Raw genomic sequence first — 11815 nt, 5'->3', positions numbered from 1 at the left:
TGCACTAACTCAGGGAGAGAGAGATCTCCTGAAGAGCAATAGGAAGAAGGATGCAAAGGCCATTTTATTGTTGCATCTAGCAGTAGACCAGAGTATATTTCCAAGGATAGCAGCAGCTAAAACATCAAATGAAGCATGGCAAACCCTCAAGACAGCCTATCAAGGCATGGAGAGAGTGAAGACAGCAAAACTACAATTGCTAAGAAAGGATTTTGAAAACTTGAACATGAAGGAGTCAGACAACATTGAATCATTCTTCACTCATGTGATTGGTGTAATCACACAAATGAGAACTCATGGAGAAACAATTGAAGATAGAAGAATAGTGGAGAAAATATTGAGGGTCTTACCCTCAAGGTTTGATGCCATAGTCACCACCATTGAAGAGACAAAGGATCTCTCAAACTATTCAGTTGATGAGCTACATGCATCACTGATAACACATGAGCAGAGGTTGAGTAGGAATGAAAACTCATCTCTTGAGCAAGCCTTCAAGACCCAGATGTCCTTTGGAAGAGGAAGAGGTCAAGGGAGAGGAAACAAGAGAGGAAGAGGCAGAAGTCAGAACAGAGGTGGAAGGAACAGCCCATCAAATGCACAAGGAAGAGGCAGCAATCAAAATCAGAACCAAGGTCAAGGTAGCAGCCAACAAAGAGAACAGTATCATGCTCAAGGACAAAGGTATGATAAATCTAATGTTCAATGCTATTATTGCAAAAAGTATGGACATTATGCTAGTGATTGTAGAAAGAAACAACATGATAAGAACAACAGACAGAATGCAAATGTTACAAGAGAAAACAACAATCAAGAAAATGTCCTGTTAGCTTGTAACATGGCTGAAACACATAGTGAGGACATATGGTTTTTAGACTCAGGTTGCAGCAACCATATGACAGGGAATATAGCCCTCTTTTCAGCCTTAAATCAGAATTTGAAATCAGAGGTCACACTAGGAACTGATAGTAAAGTGTCTGTTATGGGAAAATGGGAGGTAAAAATATTTACAAAACAAGGAGAAAGGAAAACCATAGCAGATGTCTACTATGTCCCCGGAATGAGATGTAACCTATTGAGTGTTGGACAACTTATCCAAAAGGGTTACAATGTTTACTTTGAAAATGATGTGTGCACCATCATGGATATACCACCCAGCAAAAGATGCATTGCTGAAGTGAAGATGACAAGGAACAGGATGTTCCCTCTCCGGATCAGGGTAGACATGAAGAACAAAAGGGAAATGGCAGCAGTCACCCAAGAGGCCTTCCAAAGCGTGCCAAAGGATGAAAATTGGTTGTGGCACTTGAGATATGGGCATCTCAATTTTGGAGGTCTAAACTTATTGAGCAGAAAAGGAATGGTAAAGGGATTACCATTGATAGAGAAACCAGACAGCCTATGTGAAGGCTGCATTTTGGGAAAACAACACAGAGAAAGTTTTCCATCAGGGAAAAGCATAAGGGCAAAGACACCCTTAGAGATTATCCACTCAGATTTGTGTGGACCAATGCAAGCTCCATCATTAGCAGGCAGCCTATATTTCTTGACATTCATTGATGATTTTACAAGAAAGACTTGGATATATTTCCTTAAAAACAAAAGTGAAGTGTTTGAGAAATTCCAAAATTTCAAAGCACTTGTGGAGAACCAAAGCGGGCTGCATATAAAAGTTTTGAGAACTGATAGAGGAGGTGAGTATATCTCCAAGGAATTCCTAAGATTTTGTAGAGAAAATGGAATTCATAAACAATTTACAACTCGGTACACCCCACAGCAAAATGGAGTTGCTGAAAGGAAAAACAGAACCATCATGGAGATGGCAAGGAGCATGTTGAAGGCAAAGCATTTGCCAAATGAGTATTGGGCTGAAGCTGTACATTGTGCAGTTTATATATTGAACAGGTGTCCTACAAAAACAGTCTTGAACAAAGTGCCAGAAGAGGCATGCAGTGGGAGAAAGCAAGGAGTCACCCACATGAGAGTTTTTGGGTGTGTAGCCTATGCACACATACCAGATCAGCTAAGGAGGAAGTTGGACAGCAAAGGGGAGAAATGCATCTTCATTGGATACAGTGATGAATCCAAAGCCTACAGGCTGTACATTCCATCTACCAAGAAGTTCTTTGTCAGCAGGGATGTTCAATTCATTGAAGAGGAAGCTTGGGATGGAAGCATAGAGAAAACAGTGAATGTCAAAAACTGTTTGTCTCATGATGAAGATGATGAGGAGGTGGCTGAAATACATCCCCAAATAGCAGCGCCAACACAAGGACAGCAAGGGACACCATTGAGGAAAACACAAGGACAGCAAGGTACACCATTGAGGATCAATGAGAGTGCTTCTCCAAGCACACCACAAGGAGGAAATTCAAGTGCATCTTCAAGCACTTGCACACCAAATGAAAGAGGTAAGAAGTTTAGAAATTTAAGTGAGATTTATGAAGAAGGAATGAATTCCTTATTTGCCTTGTATTGTCATGTTGATGATCCTATTCATTTCGAGGATGCAATCAAAGATAGGAAATGGATAGAAGCTATGGATGAGGAGATGAATGCCATAGAGAGAAACAAAACATGGGATTTGGTTGAGTTACCAAAAGGCAAAGAAGTCATTGGTGTGAAATGGGTCTATAAGACCAAGAGCAATGTTGAAGGCAAGATAGAAAGACACAAGGCAAGGCTGGTTGTCAAAGGCTACAAGCAGCAGTATGGGAGAGATTATGAGGAGACTTTCGCCCCGGTTGCAAGAATGGAAACAGTGAGGGCAGTGCTGTCCATAGCAGCACAAAACAAATGGAAAGTCTACCAAATGGATGTGAAATCAGCATTCCTAAATGGAGTGTTAATGGAAGAGGTCTATGTGGAACAGCCTCTCGGATATGAGAAGAAAGGTGAAGAGCACAAAGTGTGCAAATTGAAGAAAGCTCTTTATGGGTTGAAGCAAGCGCCAAGAGCATGGTACAACAGGATAGATTCATATCTATTGGATAATGAATTTGACAAATGTGAAGGAGAACCCACAGTCTACATCAAGGAAAAGGATGGTAAAATTTTAATTGTTGTCTTGTATGTAGATGATGTTATTTTCACTGGAAATGATATTTATCTTATTGAGAATTTTAAATCAGTCATGAAGGATGAATTTGAAATGACTGACATGGGTTTCTTGAGATACTTCTTAGGCATAGAAGTAGATCAAAATGAAAAAGGAATTTTTATATCTCAAGCAAGATATGTAAATCAAGTTTTGGGCAGATTTAAGATGGAAGAATGCAAGGCAGCAATCACTCCCACAGTGATGGGATTAAAACTCAGCAGAGAGGACAGCAACAAGGATTTTGATCCTAGTTTGTACAAAAGTATTGTGGGCAGCCTTATGTATTTAACAGCAACTAGGCCTGATTTAATGTATGTTGTTAGTTTAATTTCCAGATTTATGGAGAGGCCAAAGGAGGCACATTGGCAGGCAGAAAAGAGAATTTTGAGGTATGTCAAAGGCACTAAAATGTTTGGAATTCTATATTATGCTTCAGAACATTCAGATTTGGTTGGATACACTGATAGCGATTGGGCTGGAAGTATAGATGATCGGAAGAGCACTTCCGGTTATGTTTTTAATATGGGTTCAGGAGCCATTTCATGGGATTCTAAGAAGCAGTCCATTGTAGCATTGTCTACAACAGATGCTGAATATGTGGCAGCTACAGCAGCAGCATGTCAAGCAGTGTGGATGAGAAGAATGTTGAGAAGCTTAGGCCAAGAGCAGGCAAATGCGACAGTGATTTTTTCTGACAATAGCTCAGCTATTGCATTGTCAAAGAATTCAGTGTTTCATAAGAGAACGAAACACATTGATACAAGGTTTCACTACATCAGAGAATTGGTGAACAATGGAGAAATTGTCCTAGAACATTGCAGGACTCAAGAACAGGTAGCAGACATCTTCACAAAGCCATTGGATCAGAAAAGCTTTGAATTTTTGAGGAAGTGTCTCGGTATGACCGAATGCCCAGCTGTTGAAATTAAAGGGGAGTGTTGAAATCTAATTTCAACGCAGACCACCAGAAACCGTGAACCAAGCTAGAAACCGTTCACCGGATTTTCTCGGAGCGATTTGCCGACGAAGGAATAATCCGGCAAGGAGCTCCGATATAATTTGGAGCCGACACGTGGTTCAGCCCTGACGTAACGCAACGTCATTTTCTCGGGCGTTAAAGTTGGGCAGCAAACTGGGTTCCGATATTTTTGTGAGCCGTCCGATTGCCCTCATCTTTCTCCACCGTCGATCTCTGAAGCTGCATACGGGCCTGCAGCGAATTAATTTTGCGTGGAGTGGAAGACTATTGGTTGACCGCCGAGAATGGAAGAGTTAATGTTTTTAATGGTTGGTCGTAGTTTTTTGGTGGCCTTTAATATGGTGATGGGCATACGTCCCATACGTTTTCTTTTTATATATATTTGTTTACATACGGCATGTGAAGTTTTTATATATGTGTTAGTTGTAGGATTTAATATGTTTTTTTCGTATTAAGTTTTTGATATGTGTATGAGTCACGTGAAATGTGCTCATTTTCTTTTATTACCGTGTTGACCATTGTTTTGTATGGCACATGGGAGATATGTAAGTGTTCGCAGCAGCGAGAGAGAACTAGGATGTATGCACAACAGTGCACAAATGTATTTGGTAATGTTTTGTGAGGCATTGTAAAACAGAGGAATAGCAAAAACCATGTGTGGTTTTGCACAGCAGTGCATAAAGGAAATGGTGAAGCGATTTTTGCTCCTCTGTGCACAAAAGGATCCTGTGGAGGTAAAACAGAGCATTGCCTCTGTGTGAGTGAATCTTGATTTTTGGTATTTTCCCCATTGAAAAATACCCAACATGGGCCTGCTAACAGCGTCAATTTCCTACATTTTATTAACATGAAGTAACCATAGCAAGGAAAATGCACTACTTTTTGAATTGTCTCGGGGTCTCTATACTTGTGGGCCGTTTAGGAGGCCCGCACGAGAGCACCCAAATTTTGAAGGTTAAATCTAAACGGGCTGCAACACAATGCAAAAGCCCTTAAGAGATTGAATATAGAGCATTAAAACCTAGATGTTTTCTTTTATGGAATTGCACAACATTCCAAAAAGTACGTATGCTAACACCCATTTAAAGCAGAGAGCAAAATCTCGACACGTGTGGCTTAATCTTCTTGACACGCGTGGCTTAATCTTAGAGAATAATTATTGATAGGATCAACGTACTTCATACTACTAGCAACATTTACACAACCCTTCAATTCGTGTTGGGAATATCCCTAAGAAATGCCACAAACAACTAGATTATATTGAATATACACCTCTTCCTCAACCAAAAACAGAAACAACCCTAGGCTCAAAATAATTGACTTCTTGGTTCTCGGCTTGCTGGTTCAGACGGGGACACCTGTTCTTCAAATGTAAATATGATGGACGCTAGTTGGATCTCGTTCAGGGTTTGGATCTAGCTTACCATCATCAACTAGTTTGGAACTAGATCATGGAATTTGGAAAGTCACAAAAGAATTCTCTGCTTCCATGCGTATTTTCTTTATAGAGGGATCACTTCTTAGATCAAACTAGCTATAAACTCACATACTTGAAACTTACATGCTTTACAGTTGAAACAAACAGCATGCATCTGTGACAAAACGACTTGCAGAGTTGTATCTTGAAAACAGAAAGAGACTGCGGCTTGAACCACCATTAAACATGACAGTTGCATTTCCAGTTCTTCCCTCAGTGTTACCACACCACGCTGGGATACCTTGCTTCTTGTGATTTCAAAATAAAACAATCTTAGCTCTCAATGGCGGGACAGGAAACCCGACGGCTGCGTAAATCTATAATTTTAGATTTGATTGCAGGACATGTATGAATAAATGTAATGTGGATTCTTTCAAAAAAAAAATGACAGGGCTTGTATGAGGCAACCATTATAACAAATGAGATTACAATGCAGGGAGATGGGTCTCTAATATCATCTCAATGCAGATAGACGCATATATGCATTTTCTGCAAGCACCACAGAGAAACGAAACCGCTCCAAACTTACAAGGAACTCAATAGGATAGTAGAAAAGAATTCAAAATAACCTACTAATTCATGAGATAGGACTTCAAAGTAGAAGCATTATTAGGGTCGATGAGACTGCAAATAAGGGCAGAGTGGCATAAACGTTCACTCTGATACACGAATAGAAATTGGCCTGTATAAAGCAAGATTTTGACATTGGGAAGAGCTAATTGCATAGAAGTGGTAGGTTAACCAAAATTATTCAAGAAACTCTGAGCTCTGATAACATGTTAAACTCACATGGAATGTAAACAACAAAATCGAAAGATAAGCATTCCATCACATATATTATTGACATGATATACATTTATAGCACATGGTGTGACCCTTGGATTCATATTCCAAGTGGTCTCTTGGACTCCGATGGCTGTTCACATTCCACACCAACCCGTAGAGGATTAGGTGTCCAACAACGCCAAAAACTATTTGGGAAAACCATGCGTAAAACCGCCAAGGAATTTTTTTTCACGGCGTTGACCCGAACCCCAAAAAAAATATTCTGGGGTCACTCATGGAAAGAATATAACACATGCCCAACACATATGCAAATGGAGATGATGCTGATCCAAGAGTGTCAACTTTCCATTAGGGTCAACACCAAAATTAGCAAGCTTTGTGGTGCAACAATAACCTTGCTCAAATCCTAGACATGTAAAGTAATGAACAATTATAAGTGAATGTGTACTGTATATTCTCATTGCTTCCTAAATTAAAAGTATTTCATTGAGATGATTTCCAATGATTAATAGATTTTAAATAAGTTCAAAAAAAAAATGAAACATCAAAAGACAATGTACACAACCTTGAGAGACAGAGTTTATCTAAGTAATGCAATAGAAACTTATCTAAAAACTTGTAAAATAAGAGGGGACCCAAAATTTTAAGTATACATGGTGAGAATTTTGATGGTGTTTTATTAGCTACAACAATTGGCAAACCACTAGTAGAATCCAACATCTCTTCCTTCATCCCTTCAAAAGGTACAGTCTTAGAAATGATGCTAGGAAGTATTGGATAGATACTATAGTTACAACTTTGATCTACTTAACCATTAATATATTCCATCCATTCCCTCATAGTTAGGTTTTGTTATTCTTTATACACTAAACCAAGAGTTCACATGCATAAGTCTTTGCACACGACATAAATAACATGAAAAAGGGTTTATTATGTTCAGAATTTAAAGTGATTTTTTGGTGGTGCTCTGCTGCCAGCGAGCATCCATATCCCTAGCAAAGTCACTCGAGAAATCACAAGCATTGTTTCACTACTTTCAAGTGTCCAAACCATCGACAAAGTTTCTTGCTTCACCTCTCTACGGAGGAAACCTTTCTCATACCTTTACCCTTTTATTTGATTTTTTTCTTCTATATGTGCTTTTGCATTATATAGGCGTTATTTGCACTATGGAAGATTTGGGATCCTGACTTATTTTATGAGAAATAGAGGTTGTTTCTTCTTTTACAAAAACTAAATATTTTCTAAAGTAGGTTTTCCCTCTTCCCATATTTCCATACCACGCCTCCAATTAGTGGTGGACAGTAAAATGCACAAAATCAAATATCAAGACCATACTAGACATAGATTTCAAGTTATAGATGTAGGTCACATGAACTATTGAGAGTTAGCCACAAGTATCAAATCATATCTTCCTCATTAATAGATTAGACTGATGGAAAATATATTAGGATGAGGTTCAATATCGATATCTAAAAATGATTTCTTCTTAGCATAAATCTCACAACCATGCACAACCATTGATTAGGGATTTCAACATTTGGGTAGGGTGAACAAGGAAGCTCTTTTAGGGTTTTCATTTATGTACAAGAATGAAACAAAATGAAGCAACCCAAAGAAACAAGGCTCAATGAAAAATATGAGTGAACCATGCAGTGCAATAAAAATAAAACTAATGTAGCTGGAAAGAGAAATGCAAGAAAATAATGCTAACTAGATAGCTGATGGAAAATGAAACGAAAGTTAAACTAAAATTAATGTAAGAGAAGTAATAGTGCAAAGGAATAAGGTTATATGGGACAGTAATTGAAGAATGTGCTTAAGGAAATGAAGGCTACATGTAATGAAAAATAATGCAAGGAGACAAAGCTAAATGAAAAGTAAATGGAGAATGTCATGAAGGAAATAAAACTTGCATGCAATGAAATGAAAAGAAATGTAGACAATCAATGCTAAAAGTAATGAAATGTAGAATGCAATGCAGAGAAATAATGCTAAATTTAAAATAAAATGTAATGTAATGGGACATACTAGATGCAAAGAGAAACTAAAGCTACATGAAATTGAATCTAGGTGGAAGGAATTAAACTAGCTACAAAAATAAATGCATTTATAACTACTCTAGTAAGCAAGTAGTAAAACTAAAACTAGCCCCAAACCTAATCTAACCCAAAAAATCTTGGGATCATGTGAAATCAAACCTGCAGTGGAGCCATTCGAGTTGCTCTTGACCAACAAACACATAGATTCCAATGATCAGTGTCGTTATAAAGTAATGTGCAAAAACAAATATATTTACCATTATACCATGCATAAAAACAAGGTCTCACCTATGGGTAGAAGAGTGTAACAAAAAATATTCTTCTAACCACTCTACAATTCTATCCTAATATACAGAATGGTAAACTTGAGGACCCTAAAAACCTCTTAAAGAAATGCATTCATTCACATTTCCTTCATACCAAGCACAAGCGAAATAAGAGGCTACTTACTTATATAAGAGTTTACTAGAAATGACTCTTCTAACCAATTGGAAATTCTATCTTGATAATAAAAATGAGTAACTTGAAAACCTTAGAAATCCTTCAATGATGATCATTCATTCAATGAAAAAAATCTACAAAGAGAAACTTGCAGACAAACCCTAACTAGGTCAGACTCATATATGTCATCAAGATCTTGAGGTCCTAACATAAAACATTAGCGAGAGCTAAAATTCCTCAATCTCCTAACAACTTTATAAACCCTCAAATGTTGGACAATCAAATTTTGGTGGCTTGGTATTAATATCAACAGATGTATATGAAAACCAGCTTAAAATATATTAGCAAGGTCATTGTTAACAGGATGACAACTATTGAATCTATGGGTTTGATTAGATGTTTTGACATCATTAGACTTATCATTTGAAACAAAATAGTACTCTTGGATCAAATATGGAGATGAATCAATCTCAAATATTTCATGAATGGTTTGAGTTGCTTCCCATGTTAAAGGTTGAAAATCAAAAGGGACATGAGTAGTAGATTCATTATTTTCAAATTCTAAATGTAATACATCACTATCGTGTGCCTAATTCCAATCTAACCCAACAAAATGAGAATATAAAGGGTTTAAAGTGATTGTGAGTGTAGAAAAACCATAAAAAAATAGGAGACAAAGAGTAATGAGTTGTGAATGAAAGAAGATGAATATATTTTCTTGAAGAAACCTCGTTTCCCATTAAACCTTATTTCAAATTGAGATTTCTCAGATGCATATCCTCTTGAGGAGTCAAAAAATCAACATTTATGTAATGCTCTATGGAACTATTTGAGCAGTCACTATTATCCAAGACAATGTCCTGGTCATAGCGAGGAGGTAAAGATAAGAGCAAATCAGAAGGAGATTTAGGGATGGTTTCTGATGGAAGATCAATGTGATCAACATAAAATACATCAACATGATAATGAAGAGATGGATTATTGATTTCACTTTTAGCATGCTCCACTTTTGAGGAATTTATCACAAATTCGGAGATAAGACGACTTTTCTACTTTTCATTCAAGATTTCTTCATTACCTAGATCACTAATAATAGATATTTCATTGTTAGCACAAGAGATAATTTCATTGGTTAATGAAGGTGAAGGAGGATGAGAGATATTTGAAGCAAGAATTTCCTCCTCCAAGTTATGAGATTCTCCTTCACTCACGCATGAAAAAGAGACAAATGTTGGCATAGCAAAAGTAGGGATAAAAAGTTTAGCTAATTTGTAACTTGCAAAGTATTATAATCATATAATGATTGATTGTCAATATTTAGTTCAAATTTAAATTGATCCTTAGAAAGACCCATCAATCATGTAAACTCTCTGATTAAATGTTGCCAATCCATATCTCTCTCAGTATTTCTATAACAAATATTGTGAAAACTATTGGAAAAATCCTCCTGTAATTCATGTGGCTTCATTCTAACCTCACTAGTATCTTGAAATGAATTTTTAAGACTATAATCTTCAAAAGAAGATAGAAACTCATCAATGAACTACTGAAGTGAATGTATAGATGCAGTTGACAACATTTTACACCATGTTTTGATGTAAACTTCAAAATTAACATGAAAAATCTACATATTGCACATTCATGACACACAACTTTAGAGATACAATTTTCAAGAAATTGGAGGATATGTTCAGATGTAGAGATTTCACCCTTGCCATCAAATTTAGTCTTTGACAAGAGATTTATTATCTTGATGAGGATCGTAACATGTTCTATTCTAGAAAAGAAAGCTAGAATAAGGTTTTGGGAAGGAGCCATTTTAAGATAGAATGTTAAGATATGGCCTCCATAGTGTTAGTTTGTCATCTTCTTTTAGTTCCAAAAAATTGACGGGGGAAAATGTAATGCCAACAGTAAGGGGACCTCCTTGGTGCAGAGTCTAAATTAGACCTAATACTTTTTGGGATAGGAGTCCCACCCTGTATGTAGGCTTGACTGCCACCATGTTATTTTTCTCGTGGATTTCAAGTAAAGAGATTTTATCATAAGGGAAATTATGAAATACTCAAAGAATGAGGATGAAATCAAATCACAATTTATACACTTGCAATACAAAGCACAAGATCGAAACAACAAAACAATAAGAAGAAGTATGCCTCAAGAGGAATGAATTAGCTAAAATCACGTGAGACATACAAGAATGAGAAAGTAATAGAAGTTAATTCCAAATTAGTTTACAATTGGTTACTAGTGTTAGCGTGGAATGAAATATCAAAGATTCAAGTAGACAATTGATAAATAACATATGGACTAGTTCATAAACATATAAGCCATATGAAAGAATACATGCAAACACAATAGAAGTATCGAATAACCACTATAACCACCTTGAAAGTGCATGGGAATCTATTCCAAGAGTTAAGAGCTTCTCATTGATTATGCTACAACTTTAAGTAGATGTACGATAGGTCCATCAAAATCCAATAGTGGAAGGCAAACTGCCCATATCAACTCTAAGATAAGCCCCTATCCTAACCACAACTCAACTTAAAATCTGTCAAGAGCAAGAGTGCCCAAAGCTACCTAAGTGCTAATAACTATGCTAAGAGACTCAAGTGCTAAAAGCCCCTTCCTTAGAGGTGTGAGGATATGTTTATAGAAATGGGCCAGGTGACTCTTCACCTCCCCCCATGACCTTTCAATTACCTCATAGCCTATTCAACTTCTAATGACCTTTAATGACTTTGGAATTTCTCTATTTTCATGACACTAATATTTACAATGTGATAAAGACTTACAATAGGTGAAAATTTTGGCATGCCTTCATGAATGAGGGCACCAAAATTGGCCCCAAAGTGGCTCATAATTATGATGTGCAAGTGCTAATTTTATTTCAGTAGGATATATGAAGTGTTTACTACTGCGGTGCTACCTACAAAACTTGTCAAATTGACATAATCATTTTGACAGGATCCCTCTTCTCAAATAATTGA

Source organism: Pinus tabuliformis, chromosome 1_2, assembly GCF_031772625.1.
Source record: "Pinus tabuliformis cultivar Carrire ecotype Pingquan chromosome 1_2, CPIR1, whole genome shotgun sequence".
Classification (NCBI taxonomy): Eukaryota; Viridiplantae; Streptophyta; class Pinopsida; order Pinales; family Pinaceae; genus Pinus; species Pinus tabuliformis.
Note: the sequence above shows the minus strand (reverse complement) of the source record.